General features: G+C 38.9%; 1 protein-coding gene across 1 annotated transcript in view; it reads right to left on the bottom strand.

The window, feature by feature from the left end:
- Positions 1 to 19,672, bottom strand: part of LOC108792214 (bifunctional heparan sulfate N-deacetylase/N-sulfotransferase 3-like) — a 223,105-nt gene extending 203,433 nt beyond the window's left edge. Inside the window, exon 1 of the mRNA XM_018562936.1 lies at positions 19,243 to 19,672. The gene's annotated coding sequence lies outside the window, so the exon portion shown is untranslated. The remainder of the gene's footprint in view (positions 1 to 19,242) is intronic.
- Positions 19,673 to 20,339: the final 667 nt, after the last annotated feature.

Raw genomic sequence — 20,339 nt, 5'->3', positions numbered from 1 at the left:
TTGATAAGGAGGGGCTGATAACGGGTTAATATCTGTATTAACCGTTAATATCTCTACTTCTATGTGAGATCTAATGCAAACAACAATTGATCTAACCTGATCTAACAAAGATCTAACCAACTCCATACGTTTTGTTTAAAATTTTTGATATGGGGGGGCTAACACGGCTGAGGTTGAAAATCCTGGTGCCTATGCAGTTCTTGGATGTGATTACAAATGTCTGACATAGATCAGCCCCCTGCTGTACCCTCTCACCTGATGACTTGCTACAAAGTTACAATGTTGCTGTATACCCACAGGAGGGAAAGAGACTGAGGAAATGCTTCCTTCAGCCTGCATAACCCTAGTGGCATCATCTCACCCTAGGCAAAGTCACTTCACTGAAGCTCAATGACTGCTTTTTTTATTAAAAAGGGTAGAGATTTTTAAAAATAGATATACAGCTATGTGACATGTCAAGAATGTGTTTATGGAGATTTGTAAGGTAGCTGAAAGGGAACCTTTTCTGGCAGAATATGGAGGCTGTAATGAAATCACTAATGCACAGCTTGATGAATAGCATCCAGATAGGAAAAATATAATGAGAGAAATACAGGGCTGCCTATGCTAAGCTTATTCTAAGAAAACTATTTGCTGGATTGCTTTAGCTTTAATAGTTTTCTGAGTTGCTAACTTGCAGATCAGAAGGTTGGAATGCAGTCAGAACTACTGGTTTTCATACTTGTTTCAGGTCAGTGCCACATAAATATTGAATTAGATAAGCATGACAGTCAGGTAGCTAGCATATACATAGGGGAAGATTAGGAGCATGAGCTTCCATATTCTGTCTGTAAAGGTTTCTTTAGGTCATTCATTGGTCTGTGTAACCTGATCTGTCCTATTATTTATTTTTTTCTCTGCAATGCAGCTTTTTCATACTGTAAAAAGCTTTTCTGCTTGGAGCTTGCCATCTCCTGTCTGTAAGTGGTAAATATGAAATATTTCAACTTTCTTATTTACCTAATAAAAAAAACTCCCAAAAAATAAACTAGGTAATATGATATAACTATAATAAATATATACTGATAAATATGAAAAACATAGCCCCATCATTAGATCATGCCAGTGTTTATACTCTTCCCCACAAGCCCTGGGGCGTTGGTTGTGGGGGCCTCTTCTGATAACATTTGTCCAGCTCCTAGAAGTGTTGAATTCGGAAGACACCAGATGAGTCTGAGGCACTGGAATGGAGGGGAAGTAGGAGGTACAGGACACTAGAGAGGTCAGTATGCTCCCTCTTCTTTTGCAGGGAACTGGCCTTTTAATCCAATTAAAGAACTGACAGGGTCTCTTTAAGATGTAATGGTTAAGCTGTCCATACACTGCTTAGATTTTTGAAAGAAGTTTTGAAGGAAAGATCTTTCCTTCAACTTTCTATTACTTGATGGGGTCAAATTGATCATCAATTGACCGGAGTTATGAAAAAAATCAAGGAGAAGGATGGAAAATGTTTCTCAAATGAACAAAATTCTAACAGTAAATGTGGTTTTTGTTCAGGAAACTCCTATCATTCCAAAAAGAAATAACATTTCAATTGACTTTCATCAAGTGTCTGATGGCATTTTCAGGTGGTAAAGAAAGATCTTACATAGTATTTGAGGTTGAATAAAGACATTTGTCCATTAAGTCCAACCTATTTGTGTATGTGTGTATGGTCCTATTGGTGTGTAGTATAGTATCTTTCATTAGGAAATCCACCAGTGTATGGCCAGCTTTAGACATGTACTTAGCAATAGTGATGGGCCCGGGCGTGTTCGCCGCACCACGTGCCGAGCCCTGCCAGGAAGCTGACAGCGTGCAGCGCCAATCACAGGTACTGAGACATTTCTCGATCTCTCATTTTCCTGGTCCACAGCTGCAGACATCGAGAAAAGTCTCACTGCCTGTGATTGGCGCTGCGCGTTGTCAGCTTGCTGGCGGGCTCGGCACGTGGAGCTGCGAACACGCCCAAGCCCATCACTACTTAGCAATCCATTTAGCTTCTGTGGATCAACAAATTAAATTTACACTTGAAAATGGCAGCAGAATAAGCAGTTCAAAACTTTTCTATCTCATTGTTATTTTAGGTAAGTGTTATACTTGCAGGATGTATCACATTGTATGGCCACCATGTTGCACCCGTATGACCCTTTACAAAGAAAAGCATGAGAAAGCAGTGACATTGAAATCAGCAGGAGGAACATTTTACAGCTGTGGAGGACAATGGAGATTGACACTTCTGGAGGTGTTGGCTTCCCAGTGGACTTTGGTTGACTAGTTCTGCTGATTAGAGTGGCTTTCAGCTGTGCAAGGGGTAGGAGAAGTTAGTATTAAATCTCTTCTTCATGGGCATGGCCTTGATGTAAAATATTTAAGTATGTGACATGTGGCCCAATTCACAGAAAAATGATCGCATGACATAACATACCCACATGACTTTTTTCAGTGAAAAATCACGTGATAAGAAAAGGGTCAATTCATTAAAAACAAATTAGCGAATATCAGAGAAAAATAAAGCACAAATTATAAAAAATAGATACAAATCATTAGATTACAAAGACATTAAAATGAATTCAAAATGAGGTAATTAGCATATGGCGGTGACAGCCAGCATTTGCAGCCTGTCAGCTTTTGGCAGTGTGCAAGTGTTCATAACCAGCAATTTGAGGCAGTGAAAGTATTTGAGAACACATTGCTGGATTATAAGTTTATCCAAAGGAGGATACAGAGAAGAATGCCATCTTCAAAGTAAGATTGGACCACATAAAAAGTGTTTTTTATGCCTTGACTGGTTTTTAATGTTATGGGTGCAGTTAACTGTACACATGTCCCCTTTTTCACTGGAAATGGAAAAAAAAGTAAAAAGAAAGCAGAAATGATGAGATAAATACTGCATGTTTTAAAACAATATCTTATTCAGTAAATAACTCATTGATTTTAGTGAAGTGTATACCTGAGAGGTAAATAATGCATGAGTTATTTTACCTCAAAACTTCATTTAACTTCTAATGATTTGAGTCCACAGTTGTTTAAAAATACATACTACCACTACTACTTATAATAATAATAGTAATTAAAACTAACTAGAGCACACATGCATACTGCTTTATGTTAGTCATATTTTCTGTTCTGAATAATACTTCATATATTAAAGCAACAAGTTTATACATAGAGGCAAAATATGAGCAAACAGCTGCAACAGCTTTAGTTGTTAATTTGTCTGCCAAAAGTGCAACATGCATTCACAACAGGAGCAACACGGCATCAACTTGTGTGATTCACAGAATACAAATAGTCATGGACTCACTTAAATGTGTTGTTTTATTCTGTCTCTGAGAAACCCTTGATTTCACTGATTATAATTTACAAGGAGTGAGTTTTTTGGAGGTTTACAGATTTGGAGTCAAATATGTTTTATTTTGGTGCCCTCTGTTCAATTAACTTTGAATTCTACAAAAAAAATATTTGATTAAAGATTGTTGCCAGAATCAGAAGCATGTAAGAACTAGTTTAGAGTTGAATGCAAAACTCTAAAAATTAACTTCTCTTAATTGCTGCCTATTGGCCTGTTAAATATACACTTGAAGTATTTGTGTGATATCTGTTTTAGCAGTGCAAACAAAATGCCTGTTGATCATATCTTAAATTCAGAATAGTCATGCAGGGGGGATGATCCTGTACGTTAACAAAAGACAACTGAGCAAAGCTGACACTTTTATTGTGATTCCAGTCCACAAAAGGCACTGTGTTGTCCTCCCTGCCTCTCCCTTTCCTTGCCAGCCAGGCTGGATGTCTGGATAAGGGCCTGGTGCGCATTGATTTTTTTGGGGGGCACACTTTTTTGTGGGAGGTACCCCTTAAAATTATACCAGATCTCTGGGGCTCTCAGATATCCAGCCCCTCCCCTGCATAAATGAGTAAGGAGTATCTAGTACTCCTTGTTATCCATTCACAAAAACATGTAAACAATAAATTTAAAAAATGCACACACCATTGAAAAAGTATTATATTAACCCCCTCAAAAAAAAGTCCAATGATGTACATTCATAGTCATTCATGAAGAACTATACCCCTATAACCCACTGACACAAGCACAATGCCCCACATTTAATGATCCTGTCCTGCTAGGCTCCCATCACAAATGACATTCTTACATGTGCACATTCCAGTAGCGCTGAGAAACCTGGCTGACGCTACTGTCCACCTAAAGTCTTGACCATAGGTGATCAGTGACATCACCTGGGATCCCCTGCCTGCTTTGTTTACTAGCAGAAGTAGGCCAGGGATCGGAACTGTCATTTAGCGGCAAACCTTTTTTGGAGTAAATCCTACCAGTGTACCTCTTCACTTGGCCTTTCAAACCAAAATGAACACATCTCATGACAGATTTATAATAGTAACCATGGCTAGGGATTCTGGGAGATTCCTAGACTCTAGCTTCTAACAGTAAGAACACTAAAGGTTTTGAAGATCAATTGTGTTAAAATGATGTTGTTTTCAGGTTTCGGATGGTACAGAAATAATATTTGTAAGTGCAAAGGGAGGGAAGAAAATAACTATTAAATGCTCCTTTACATTGGTGTAAAGTGTCCTGATACATTGTTGGTGGATGATTATGTGGCCTCTTACATTGGTAGTCAGTGTCAGGAAGATGAGATCATTGGTATCAGTGGTTACTCAAATTACTGCTGGTGTCACACTGCTGTCTCTGGCAGTAATGTGCATGCTGGAACTATGCATTCACTGTTAGCTGGCACATCCAAGCCTAGGTGGATTAATCCTGGGCTGTGACTGGATGACTGTATAATTCTGAACCATGCAATTAACACACAGCAATGGTGTGAACAAGCCGTACCTTTCAAACACCTACATTCTCCAGCAACATTCACTGTGACAAGGTTTACTGGCTTATTTTGCAGAAGAATGTCAGTGTATACATATGTGGGTACTGAGTGAACTGTTAGTAGATATTCTTTAAATATATGTTAAATCTACAGCAAACTGTTGAAGACCTAGGAAATGCAAGTTTTAAAAGATATCATTGGAAACCACAGGAAATGCCATTTCAGAAGGTTAAAAGACTTCACTGCTTTTTAAATCAAGCAACGTTAGTGAAAGCTAATTTTAGACTGCGTGGCTCTGGACAGGTCCTCACAGTGAAGATTGCTAGATCAAAGATAAGGACATGTGTTTTCCAGGTCTCCTGCACTCAGGTGGGTGGAGACATGATTTAAAAACCAACTTGTACCAAACATACAGTTTTCCTTTTAAACCCAATTGAACATTCAGTTTTGCATTAGCTAAATATTTTTGAGATGCATCAAAGCAAAGAGTATGCAAAGTCCTATGATTTTTTCTTTAAAAATCAGGCAAAGCCTAAGTAGTAAAGCACATCCCCTGCAGGCATTCTGCAGAGAAATGTGGTGTTCATACCTCTGTACCGTGGATGCCAATACCTACAGTTTTTACGTGTATAATACTTTCTATACTCCGTACAAGTTTGTTTCAGTTCCTGATATACTTACTGTATATACCTTCATGTGTTTTATGGATGCCTAAACTTTTTAATAAAGCCTTTTGTAACAACTCTGCCTCCTACCTACAGGACACAACAAGATTGACGATGAGGATGCTGTTGCTACAGCAGCCTGCATCTTTTCTTCCATATTCTGGTAATCCTGCAATGCCTTTTACTGCTTGGAGTTGTAGGCTTGATTGGCATACTTACTGCTAATCAGAAAGACTTACCCACTGCTCTAAAGTTTACTTTACTTTTTCATTGCCTTAGAGCAGATGGTCAGCATATTTTTTAAACACTACCAGCAGCAGATGACACTTATGATACAGCTCTCACTGCATTAAAAATGTTCTTTGTTCCCAAAGCAAATGTGTTTTCAGAACAATATAAATTCCAGCAACAATATTATGGGGATTCCACAGTACAATTTATGGCAGCTTATGGCAGTTAGAGTACCAAACTTATGGATAAAAACTAACAGATGAAATTATAGGAGGCTACTAGAAAAAATAAACTCTTCCAGCATTACAGAAAGATTGCTCTTGGAACATGATTTAACACGAATTGAAGGCTATTACAATTTTAAATTAAAGTATTGTGGCTAATGAAAAAATAGTATAAATAGTCAGGGAACTACTGGCACCATACATGCCATGAATTTAGAATATGCCTCTCATAAGGCATATATTCAGATCCAATACCAAAGTTCAATAAAACATTGATTTTAATAGTAATGCAGAGCTGCACATGCAGGGAAGTACTGCTTTAGGTGTGATTCAACACCGTATATTGCATTCCCTGCAAAAGTTGCACAGTGCTGTAAATGCAAGAAAATGGGACACTGAAAAAAATTGCCATATTTCTACTGCTAGACAAGTTTATGAATTTACTGCCCTGGATGTTACTGTCTTAAATGTAGATAAATATGAAGCTTCCATTGTAGATAAACCACTGTGACTATTACTACTGCTTTTGCTAACAAGGGCTACTCTATTACCCTGATGCTTGATACAGGTGCTGCTGTCTTGTTTCTGCCTGCAAAATCTACTAGAAGTACTTTGCAAATGAACCGCTTCCTGCGCCTACTCTGAAACTGGTTAGTTATCTTAGAGACCTTATCTCTGTGCTTGGTTGCCTGCCAGTGATTATAAAATGTCAAAAAACTAGCTGCAAGCTGAATTCTCCATTGTACAGAAAGACACTGCAATACTGGGCAGAGATCTTTTGCTGCACTAAATCTACAATTAGTGGATGGCCTTATCACAACAGCTCCGGTTACCCCTGGAGCTGTTGCCACCATTGACCAAAGTTTTACTGCTCTGCGACACCTTACTTGGCTGTGCAAAGAACACAACATTGAGTGTGAACAGATGTGGAACCAGTACATCAGACTGCCGATCTCATCACTTGCTAGTACCAGAGACCTTAAGGAAGCAACCAAACTGATAGCAACAAACCGAATCAGAAGACCTCCTGTGTGGACCAAAGATTGTGTAATGTAATTAAAATGCATAGTACTGTTTTGTGATATCATTATTTTGCTTTTTTCCCCCCAATATTGATTAAAAAAAAGGCTTTTTTGTACAATTAGGGGGATATGAGGGGTTCATACCTCTGGCCTGTTGATGTTGCTATTTACAGTTGTTTCATTTAGAATACTTTTTATTCATGTACAAGTTTGTTTGAGTTGCTGTTCCTGTTATGATATACTCAAGCAGTCTCTAACTTCTCTGCCTCCCAGACAACAGAACAAAACAAGAAGGACCCTTGCTGTCTGTGGGAAAACAGTGATTTTTTTTGCAGAGGTCTGACATGCCCCCTACTGAGTCATAGCCAGGACTCACTAATCAGCAAAAAGCATGAGCTTTGCTGATTGCAGAGCTACAGTATAGGTCTAACTCAGCTGGCATTGTGTTGGACGTATTCAATCAATACTTCCACATAGATGTGCTAAAAAGCACATTGCTTACATGAAAATTAACTTAAAAGCATTTCCATTCTAACATACTGGAATTGAGCCCTCATTTAAAATGATGCGCATCTGGAGCTGTTTTCCCTGCTGTGTACACGTGATCAGGCAATGTAGTTCAGTGCCTGAGATACAACTACAAACAAAAATGCAGACACTAAATTCTTCTCCATCCTGCCACCTCAACGCTGCTGTGACAGGAGAAGTGAGAGACATGTGACTTGCCTCTGTCATTTCTTTGAGCTCCTCAACATTCTATCCATACTGATTATATCAGGATGACTAGAGATAAAACTGACTGGATGTTTTTGGGCCAGGCATTGCCTCAACTATGGGTGGTAAAATGTTATGCAAAAAAAAGAGAAGAAAAACATTTCTTAACCCTTGCAGTGGGGCTATGCCCACTCTGCAAAGGTTAAGTGCTTGTTTTCGACTAGGTGCGAAAATAAAAAAGTTATATTCACGTGAACCTCCGAGCCGGCTGGCTGTTAAACTAGTTCATTCAGCCTCTCTCCCACTCTGTTCCATTGTTTTAAGGTCCGGTGAGTCATTACATGAAATACACTGTGTACTGGACGTGAGGATGACATACCATAGCTGGAGTGGAGGGGTTGACAGGTTGGAGGGAGCGCTCTAACAGCCAGCCAGCTACAAGGTTCAGGTGAATATAACTTTGTTATTTTCGCACCTCAATGAAAACAGGCACTTAACCCTTGCAGGGCAGGGGTAGCCCCACTGTAAGGGTTAAGAAAATGTTTTTACAGCGTTCTCCCTGTGAGGAGTAGGGTGATTAACTTGTTTCTGCTCCTTTATTGTCCATGGGTGGAAGGGGCAGGTTTTGGACCAGATTACATTGTTTATCAGCTGTGCAGTCTACATAGAATCTAAGGAATGGCAGGACCTGGTTTGATGTCTCATAGTGCTGTGAGAATCACAGGAGTGGCTGAAAAGAAGGGATGTACCGATACTAGTATCGGTATCGGTGCCAATACTGAGTATTTGGGCGAGTATTTGGCCAGGAAGCCAGGCTGCCTAGCAACAAGTGAAGCCAGTCTCCTAGCCAATCTGGAAGCTGGGCGGCACATCATGACCAACCTCCCGGCTTCCTGATTGGCAAGGAAGCAGGCTTCACTTCAGGAAGCTGGGAGGCGGGGGCATGACGTGTCGCCCCGGCTGATTGGTAAGAAAGCCAGGCTGCATCACAGGGTCGCGATAGAAGTGAAGGTGTTGTTCTTTCGCAAGATAATCCAGGCCCACGGATGCCAGTATCGGTATTTGGTATAGGTGAGTATTGAAAGAAAAATATCAGTACTCGTACTCGATACCGGAAAAACAGTATTGGTGCAACCCAACTGAAAAGTATGGCAGATCTTCTGGCATGTAAATCTATTCCTCTATTTCAGCTGTGTAGCTGTCAACTGTTTTCCTGGAGTTCAGCTTTGAGTGAAACAATTACAAATAGGGTGAATGTGCTGTGGTCAATTAAAGGATGTCTTTTATAAATAAGGAAAGCAATTTCAGAAAATACTGTATATGGCATTTCTTGAGGAAACCTTGTCATTATATATTTACACATAAAAAAAATTGATTGCTTTTCATGAAATGTTATAGTCCTATATAAGCAATATCTAAACAAACTTAAAGCATAGCAAGACATAAAATAATTTAAGGGCCACTGCCCTCCTTGCCCTTCTTATCCTATATATACCCCCTACTACTGACCTCAGATCCCCAGAAGTCCTCCACCCGAAAACCACCCCCACCTACTTGTAAGACACCTCCTCTATTAGGTCTTATAGTGAAAAGCCGCACATGCACAGTATCCCGCAGAAGTCCAACTCAATAAATAGGTCTGTAGAACTGATGTTGGTAGAGGTGGTGAATGAGGTACTCTTAGGTCAGTAGTAGAGGGCACATATAGGATATGAAAAGTGGGAAAGGGGAGCAGATGGTATTACTTCAGTACTATCATTTAATTAAAACTTGACCTCTTTTATATTATATACCTATCCTCCATGTGACCACATTTCCCCACCTTTCTTCTACTCTAATATACCATGTATGTTTCTTAAATAAGATTGAGTGTGTAGGTAGTGGGTCTTTTGAAAATACCCAGTATCATAAACAGAAGTTATTTTTGAAAGATGGGAAAAATATGGGATTTAGAATTTTCTTTAGACCAATATATTGGATAACATTACTTGTAAAAGGTGGTCGGTAATAAGATAATACTGAGCAATAGTTCTCCAATACAAATATGTCATACGTCTCAAATTATACAATCAATGGTCTTTATAACCAGATTAAAAGCACTGTTATTTTTCAGTGTGCGACTGTTATTTTTTGCCACTGTAAGCTCCAGAATGGGCTAAGACAGTATTTGCTTAGAGTTAGTGTTAAGATCAAGGGTTAGGGGGTTAAAAGGAAATGTTAAAGTGAAGATTAGAGTATTTGCTGCCTGTGTCATGTTTGGGTTATTTTCCTTCACTTCCTGTCCCTGTGATGCAACAGCAAGTGAGAAGAAATCTCAGCAAACTAAGAGGAATTCTCCTCTCAGATATTTGTCATGGGATTGGGTGCTCCCATTGGAAGATATGCCCTTACCTCTAGTATTGATGACAGCTGTAACATTTAATTTTTATGTGGAATTTTGTCAAGCACAGTGTTCAAATCCCCCTCTATCTATTTCCAATAATAAAAAAAAATTTATGCACATAAGAATCAATTTTATGCGTGAGTTCATTGCCAGGGTTAGATGAAGATTAAGAAACAAAGGGTATGTTCTTATATGCTTAGTTTGAATTGTTCAGATTTCTTAGATGTGTACTTGAAGCTGAACCCTATCTCCATCTCCTTAATTCAGCATAAGAATAATTGAGAACTCAGAAGATGGAGTTTGCTGCCATGTTCAACTTTAAAACAAATGAGATTGGAATGGATGTGCCAAGAGGACAGTGTCAGCACATTGCTTTTCTTGAGCCCTGGAGGTAAATAAGGCAGTAATGTGCTAATTAACAGTGAATTTTCAGAGATGCCCATTACACCTCTATTATGACTATTATTATGGCTATTTTATACCAATTCATGAGCAGTTGCTATATGTGAGCATTAGATGAATAATATTCATAGATGAATAAATATTTTTAAATGTATATTAATAATTTTAGCAAATAAATCCCATTAACAATAAGGCAATGCATCTAAGTAAATGTAAACCCTAACCCTAACATTTAGTTTGCCAATGCACTTTGTATCATTAGCAATTGCCTTTAAAAAAATAATAATTACTTGTTTTCACCTTCTTTTTACCCTATGTTGATCTCAGCATTGCCAATCCCCTGCACCTCCTTTATTTCTACATGCACTTTGTCACGATTAGGGCACTGGAGCACCAGGAATAGTAAACTCTGGGTGTTGCGGAGCAGTATATTGTGACTAAATAAGAAATGTGCAGGGATATAGGTCTGTGGAGATGCAGGGACAGTGTGACTGCACAACAACGCAGGTGTGCCAGAGTCGCAGGATCTAAGGAGCCTCCTGGTCTTCACCAGAGCCACTAATGGTGTGGATGTTGAGCTGCGGGGCACCTCCCAGGTTGCAGCTCTCTGACACACCTGTGCAGGCACAGTGCTAGTGGGTACCTTGGGATCACAGCATCCTGGACAAGACACAGGGTGCATACAGGGTACCAGGTACATAAAACAGGCACTAGAGGGAAGATGCAGGGAACATGCATGACACAGGGAGCAGGTAACAGAAGGGAACACACAACAGGTGTACCCACAGAAACAAGAGATACACAGGAACAGCAGAGGGGGATGCACAGGAGGAGGTGCACAATAGTGCAGAGCACAATTACCACAGGAAACAGGAGCAGGAGGCAACAACAAACAGAGCAGAAAACAATGCTGTGGAGAGAACTCACAGCCACAGCAAACTAAAGAGGTACACAGACAGAAAACATAGGGAATGCAAGAGCACAGCAGGAAGGGAACACTGAAAACAACAAGAGCAAGCAAGACACAAAATACAAGGTATACTCAAACAGCAAAGCCACAGGAAACAGAGAGGTGCGGCTATTAGCATGGAGACACGTTGCTCGAACACTAAAGCACAGGTGCACAAGCCTTTTAATACCTAGGATCAGGGCGTATTGACAGGAAACCAAGCAGCTCGGACTGTGACACACTTCAGTGATGGCAGCAGGTCATTTCTCAGGGCAGGTTTCCTGATGGTGCAAAATGGCGACCATGCCTGCATAATGTGTACTGAAATGACCAATTGTAGTCTCCTTAGAAAGCCCAAGTGGTGGGGTGACAACTCTGGAGCACAATTGGGAGACAGGGACATAGTGTTGTTGTTCTTTAAGAGGAAATTCCTGAAAAAGGACCTTTATAGAAGAATCACCAGGTATTTTTAATGGTAGCTGCAGACTGAATTTTTTTTAACAAATTAAAGCTCATATGAGATTTTAGTAACTGGTTTCACATGTACTTTGAACACAAACAATGATAGAGAAGTTGAATGTCTCCAGGATCTATGCGAAACTAAGAATTGTTTAATGGAAGCTGTAATGTATTGTACACATTTTAAAATATTGTTTTAACATATGCGTGAAAACTATTTTTGATGTGACAGGTATACTTTTAGGTTAGAGCTTTTATGCACTTCTTACCGGATATCCAAAACGATGGGGAGGGTGCTCGTATTGACTGCGGATGGCACCACTGTAGGTATAGATTTGATATGAAGAATGTCACAAGCACACCGAAAATCCTTTCAGGATCACCAATGTTAAAGCCTGATGAAGGGTCATGCGTGGCCCCCAAAAGCGCTTGTTTCCATTTTGACAAATTGTTCAATAAAATGAACTTTAGGTACTGTATGCTTTTATGCCTCCTTTCCATATTTTTGCAAGTTTTTTCAACAAGATAAGCCAAATATAGAGTTTTACAGTTTTCAGTTATTTTAAACAGACTGTTAGACTTGCAACACAATCAATGTTCAGTGCTACTAACCAGAAAATGAAGCCTGCATATGTAATGAGAATCACCGCTTCAACTTATTTATCTACTCCCTGTTTGTAAAATGACCTGCAGAAAAGCTATTATGTTTATATGTATATGGAAACCTTTAAAAAGACTACAGATTTCCCATAAGTTACATTTACCATGAAATTATAAGATGAATGAAAATCAGAAAGCAAATAAATAAAATTAAGCTGAATGGAAAAACTGTGTGAGTACAATATGTGTTGCTTCAGCTATTACAAGTAGCCAATAAAATTACTTGGAGAGAACTCACAGCCACAGCAAACTAAAGAGGTACACAGACAGAAAACATAGGGAATGCAAGAGCACAGCAGGAAGGGAACACTGAAAACAACAAGAGCAAGCAAGACACAAAATACAAGGTATACTCAAACAGCAAAGCCACAGGAAACAGAGAGGTGCGGCTATTAGCATGGAGACACGTTGCTCGAACACTAAAGCACAGGTGCACAAGCCTTTTAATACCTAGGATCAGGGCGTATTGACAGGAAACCAAGCAGCTCGGACTGTGACACACTTCAGTGATGGCAGCAGGTCATTTCTCAGGGCAGGTTTCCTGATGGTGCAAAATGGCGACCATGCCTGCATAATGTGTACTGAAATGACCAATTGTAGTCTCCTTAGAAAGCCCAAGTGGTGGGGTGACAACTCTGGAGCACAATTGGGAGACAGGGACATAGTGTTGTTGTTCTTTAAGAGGAAATTCCTGAAAAAGGACCTTTATAGAAGAATCACCAGGTATTTTTAATGGTAGCTGCAGACTGAATTTTTTTTAACAAATTAAAGCTCATATGAGATTTTAGTAACTGGTTTCACATGTACTTTGAACACAAACAATGATAGAGAAGTTGAATGTCTCCAGGATCTATGCGAAACTAAGAATTGTTTAATGGAAGCTGTAATGTATTGTACACATTTTAAAATATTGTTTTAACATATGCGTGAAAACTATTTTTGATGTGACAGGTATACTTTTAGGTTAGAGCTTTTATGCACTTCTTACCGGATATCCAAAACGATGGGGAGGGTGCTCGTATTGACTGCGGATGGCACCACTGTAGGTATAGATTTGATATGAAGAATGTCACAAGCACACCGAAAATCCTTTCAGGATCACCAATGTTAAAGCCTGATGAAGGGTCATGCGTGGCCCCCAAAAGCGCTTGTTTCCATTTTGACAAATTGTTCAATAAAATGAACTTTAGGTACTGTATGCTTTTATGCCTCCTTTCCATATTTTTGCAAGTTTTTTCAACAAGATAAGCCAAATATAGAGTTTTACAGTTTTCAGTTATTTTAAACAGACTGTTAGACTTGCAACACAATCAATGTTCAGTGCTACTAACCAGAAAATGAAGCCTGCATATGTAATGAGAATCACCGCTTCAACTTATTTATCTACTCCCTGTTTGTAAAATGACCTGCAGAAAAGCTATTATGTTTATATGTATATGGAAACCTTTAAAAAGACTACAGATTTCCCATAAGTTACATTTACCATGAAATTATAAGATGAATGAAAATCAGAAAGCAAATAAATAAAATTAAGCTGAATGGAAAAACTGTGTGAGTACAATATGTGTTGCTTCAGCTATTACAAGTAGCCAATAAAATTACCTTAGATGTGGCTGCAACGCCTGAAAATTATTTTAAAATGACTTTTATTCCTTTATATATAGGCTTTACTTCTGGTGGTACTATTCATTTTGTATGTTCTCACATCTGTGGCGGTAAAGGCTTGCCCCTAACATTGATATGCATGCTTATAGATTAAGCTAATTTGGACTACTGTGGGGACATTCTTGACCACTATTAGAGCAGCCCTACACATGTGACTCTTCTCTGGCCAATCAGATTTTTTTTTGGTTGTTGGGGATTGCATTACAGGCACAGTCATATGACTTCCTGTTGTGGATCTTTCTGAAGTGAAAATTCGGACGGATACAAAATTTGAATAGCAAACCAAATCGAATTCGAAAAAATAAATAAATAACAATCTGAGTCTATCTAAAATGGAACAAAACTATTTTCTTGCAGGGTTATATGTCAACTGGCTACCTCTGTGGCATGGTCACCACTCGTGCTGAAAACCTAGTAATTAAATGTTTTTTTTTTAAATTTATTACAGGTATTTATCTGTCCTTGGATCCCTCCTCTTCTCCATCTACACTTCTTCCCTTGGTCAGTTAATAACCTCACATGGCTTCCAAAAGCATCTCTATGCCGATGACAATCAGATTTATCTTTCCACGCCTCAACTCACCCCCTCAGTGTCCTTGCGTGTCACTAATCTACTAACTGACATATCAGTCTGGATGTCACAACACTTCTTAAAACTCAATCTTTCAAAAACTGATCTCTTGATATTTCCTCCCGCCCGTGCACCTTCCCCCAACATTTCGGTTGAGATTGATAACACAACTATCCATCCCTCCCCCCATGCCAAGGTCCTTGGTGTCATCCTTGATTCGGACCTCACCTTTCTTCCCCACATCCAATCACTATCCAAATCCTGCCGTCTTAACCTTCGTAACATCTCCAAAATACACCACCTTCCTCATCAATGAAACCGCAAAATTACTCATCCACTCACTTGTAATCTCTCGTCTTGACTATTGCAACTCCCTCCTCATTGGCCTTCCACTACAAAGGATATCCCCCCTTCAGTCTATCATGAATGCAGCTGCTAGACTCATCCACCTGACCAACCGTTCAGTGTCTGCAACCCCCCTCTGCCAATCCCTCCACTAGCTTCCACTCACCCAGAGGATAAAAGTCAAAATATTAACAGTCACTTATAAAGCCATCCACAACTCTGCCCCCGGATATAGCTCAAACCTTGTCTCAAAATATCACCCTAACCGTCCACTCCGCTCATCCCAAGACCTCCTGCTTTCCAGTTCCCTTGTCAACTCCTCCCATACTCACCTCCAGGACTTCTCCAGAGTCTCTCCCATCCTCTGGAACTCTTTACCCCAACCTGTCCATCTATCTCCCACCTTGACTGCCTTTAGGCGTTCCCTAAAGACTCATCTCTTCAGGGAAGCCTATCCCACCTCGACCTAACCACTGAACCATCACGTTCTCAAAAAATTCATGCCCACACAGCTACCTCTTCATGTATCACTTCTCCCTCCCTTTTAGATTGTAAGCCCTCTTGTCTTGAATTGTATTGTGATTGTTATGTTCTCCTTATATTGTAAAGCGCTGTGCAAACTATTGGCGCTATATAAATCCTATGTAATAATAATAATTTATATAGTGCCGACAATTTACAATGCGCTTTACATAGTGCCATCCACATAAATGATGATAACTTCGACTGGAAGGATCCACTTTTGTGGAAATAATGTTAAAAATGTGTTATTTATTGCTACTTTATACTGAGAGAAAAGTAGAAACAAAACTGACTCAATATTGCATTCCTCCTACACCAGAACATTAGTTCAAATACACTAGAATCACAATGAATAACTGTGATTGCCTATGGTGGCTTCACAATGAACACTATAGATCTATTTCCAAAGTAATTGTTCATATACAATGCTCTGAGAGTTACTCAGAACAGGTAGTAAACTACTTTAAAATATTGTTACCAGCTTCTACTTTCTGCCATACGAACCTAGCTGCTCACCACAGCCAATCTTGTGTTCCATTATTACATTTACCTATTGAGGGTGATACCTGTTTCTTATGTAAGATTGTCCTTACTTGTACATGTTTCAGTTGGCACTGTAAAGTCTATTAGCACTTTCAATTTCAATAAAAATGTATATGGAATTATTTTTGTTACCATAGATATAACCATAATAGGCGCTTGCAGATTCACTACAAAGGGAAAGTCTTGGCCTGATTGGTTAAGAAATTTTATGATAGTAAGTTGTGAAATACTCACAGCAATTGTACATAAAAATAGCATTTCCTATATTACAATGTTTTACAGAGAGCAGAATGGAACCCTCCTATCCTTTGCAACTGAGGATGGTGCCATCTTAGCCTCCATTTAAATCTGCAGCTGCCATGGTACAGCACATGTGATCAGCTATGACACCAGTCATTTGAGGGACTGAAAGCTTGGTTGAGAGCCGACACAAGGAAGATTAAGTCAACATACACAAGGAAGATGAAGTCAACATAATCTTGACAATTGTCACCAGAGGCATATGTTGAGTGTAACTGTTTTGGGTAACATTGAAATCAATGGGTTTAGTTCCACTTTAATGTCGGTCCTTGCTTGCAATTTCACTAATTTACAAAATTTAACTGAAAGCCATTTAATTTAGTGGAACTTGTTTGGATGGTGGGTGGTAAGCAAAGCATGAATGAGAAACACATAAATGAGAACATTGAACCTCCCTGCAGTGAGTATGCTGGTGGAAATTCCACCTAAAAATCTTTTCAGTTAATGAATAAACTACCGTATGTAGATTTATATTATTAATATATGAATGGAAAATCTGTACTCAGCCATTCTTGCCAGTGTGAGGCATTTAGCTTGTTGCAATTGAATAATACAGGCAGTGGGGGCAAGATTGACTTTAGCTGGTATGTAATTCTTATGATGATCATATGGGGCACAGTGCTTAAGTTGAATGTCACCCAGGCCAGCACTAAACATTCAGTGTTGGTATATGCACCAAGCAACTCAGGCATTTCAATACCCTGACCTGGTAGTTGTTAAGGCCCTCCATAGTCGTAGGCTGCTGTTGCCATTCCAGTGACTAAATCATAACATGTTTGCTCTAACTACGACCCCTAAACCCCACATGACGATGAATTAAAAACAGAGTAATTTTGTGACTGTCCCTTTATGCTTCAGTTTATTAGTGAGGTTAGCAGGAGAGAGGACAAGGGTGGAAAATCAGGGACATTTTTTACTTACATTGAACAAATGCACACATTTTGTTTTACATATTTTGAACCATATTGAAACAGGCCAAGCTGCAATGCGCTCAATATGCATATGTAAATGTTGATGTATGCATTGCAGAATCAGTAAATATGCAAACAAACTGTATATTTCTATAACATATGTCTTACTTTATTCTTAATGCATCGTTTATTACTAAATGTCACATATATATTTCTTCTGCTATAGTGCACAACTGTAAGATTTTGTTTGCTGCCAACATCGACAAGGAAAAAGGGTGTCACTTTGCTTATCAATGAACTTACCTTGTCTATATATCACAGCTTTTGACAAGAACCTGCTCACTGAGAAATACTGATAAATCTCAAGACAGCCCAACTAGTATTTACAGCTGCATTCTGAGTCACAAATTGGATTCTAACAACTTCTTGTGGATTTATAACACTACATCTGACAAATGACAAGCATGGACCAGCTGCTCAACTTATCTAGCAATTTGGCTGCGTTAAACTACTCAACTCCTACTACCGATCTATCAGCTCGATTACAAACTTTGTGAAAATAGTATTCATTTCAGATTTCTTTACCATGTTCTTTGTATTCCAAATGTGGCTGGTAGCCGAATATATATATTTATATGGAGCAAATAGGAAACAAGTTTGTTTTGACATTTGTTAAATTGATTGATTTTTTTTACTAGCAATTGCAATGTGCCTGATGATCACACCACTCCGCTAGCTTATATTGATCTTCTAGCATTCATTTCCTCAGATATGTGGTGTTCTGGCAGAAATATCATCTTTAACACCAGTGAATGATTTTGTATCCTGTGCAATTGCCTCCAGAATACAGCAATATGAACTCAGCCTGCAATAAATCATTCTTATAATTATCAAGTGAAGAAAGTGCTCTTAAGACAAGTGACAGATTTTTGGCAACTTAAATTCTGCTATCCATTTCTTAGAAGAGGAACCTATAAAATCAATTTCCTGATTTATGTGTATTCTTTAAAGAACACACATACAGTCCAAACACATACATATATTTTCAATTCAATGACGGCTGATGTCTCAATAGTGCTCTCTGTGCTACCGTGTTTCCAAACTGGGCTGCATGCATAATCCTGTGTGCCTTGTATTAATTATTAGAGAAATCAATCAAAATAGTATGGATCATAAAACACAAGAGGGCATCCATGCTACACATAATATATATGAAATATAGCAATGCACATATAGAAACATAATAACCACCAGACACACAAGGGAAAATGGTTTGTAGCATGAATATATTGACTGTAGAAGCTCATTTCATTAAAAGCTATGGGAATGCTGACAAACAGAAGACAACAGGGAATGTACACATTTCTTATTGTCCTGTTATTGCCTGCCTTTACCACTGGGAATCAACAACATTCCTCAATCCACTATTCAAATAAAAAATCATCTCTATTAATTATATCAAAGCTTATTAATAGAATGGTAACTTATGATTTTGCAATATTGTCATTAGCACTTTCTGATTATTCTAAATATTTCACTGAATAACAATGTTATTTCTATAATGCAATATATGTAGGACGTATTATTATATGCAATAGTCATCATTGGAAAATGTTATTTAATTCCACAAGTTCAACAGTAAGATCATGCATTCTTTAATAACTGCCTGCATTATCTGCTAAAAAAAATGCCCAAACAGGTTCAGTATATCAGGTAAGCAACAAGAAAACAAGCTGTCATAAAACTTTCTCTCTATTAAGCTGTTAGAACATTCAGGTGGGGGAGACAAACTGCAAGATTAGTGTAGGTAATACCTGGAAATTCTCTGGGTCAACATGTCAAACTTGCACTTGTGTCGGTGATGATGTACGTCTGCGGAGACACGTTAAGTGGTTTGGGTCGTTTTCAGTCTTCGCTGGGACAGTCCGACTTACAAGGTCCTCCAGTCAGCACCAGGGTCAGCGCCTGCTAGCAAGAGTTGGGAGGGGCAGAGCAAATGCAGCCTGATCCATGTCTATACTCTATCACAGCATTCCTTTCACTTTAATAGGCAATGTGACAATGTGCAAGAATGATCGTGTTTCAAAATAAATAATTCATGGAAATGGGAGAAAAAAAACCAAAAAGGTCCATGCACACAAAACAGCTCACAGCTACTGTAGAAGGTAGACTGAGCAGAAGAGAAGGGGACTGTCTGCTAGTGCTGATTTCAGTCTATTCATTGTACCTTCAGCATCCTCTCCTCCTCTGCTGCTCTTTCCCCTCCTTCTGTCAAGAGTCCGTGCAGCGGGGGAAGGGAGTTGCTGGATTCAACACTGCAGCTCTGTTTGGCTGACTCGTAATGACAGACACTTTTTTTGTGTGTCTAGTCTATTCTTGCCAGAAGGCAGGGGGCCTCGGGAGGAAGAGTTGTGCTTTTTGTTAGGGTCTAGCTTAGTATTTACACGTTATGTTTCTGCAATGAGTCAGTGAAAATGAGCAATTCTCAGTAAGAGGGGCAACTTGAGGTCAGCCTTTTCGCTTCATTAGGTGTCCTAAGGTCTGAAAGACTATAGTTATACAGTGAAGCCCAGGGGGTTCACAACATCCTTAATATGTTCACTTTTTAGTCACAAAGAAAAGAATATTAAATACAATTGTACATTTGTTTTAAGAAACTGCAAGAGAGAAACTTGATTTATTATGTAACTCCTCTTTGTTTCCCAAGCCCTGGTATTTCTTTTTATGTGAACTTAGATTCAAATACACTAAACACAAAAATGTCTAATGAGTAGTGACCATGATCATGATGAGGATGCCTAATATATAACATATTCTTTATGTACATTAAATATAGAATACATCTTGGCATGCACTTTTTTTAATTTAGCACTTAATTTAGCTGTCCTAAAGCCCAACTATGAGCTCTGTG

This window comes from Nanorana parkeri, unplaced genomic scaffold (assembly GCF_000935625.1).
Source record: "Nanorana parkeri isolate BGI_ZX_2015 unplaced genomic scaffold, ASM93562v1 scaffold614, whole genome shotgun sequence".
In the NCBI taxonomy this organism is placed as follows: domain Eukaryota; kingdom Metazoa; phylum Chordata; class Amphibia; order Anura; family Dicroglossidae; genus Nanorana; species Nanorana parkeri.
This window is presented reverse-complemented; position numbering and strand designations above follow the sequence as displayed.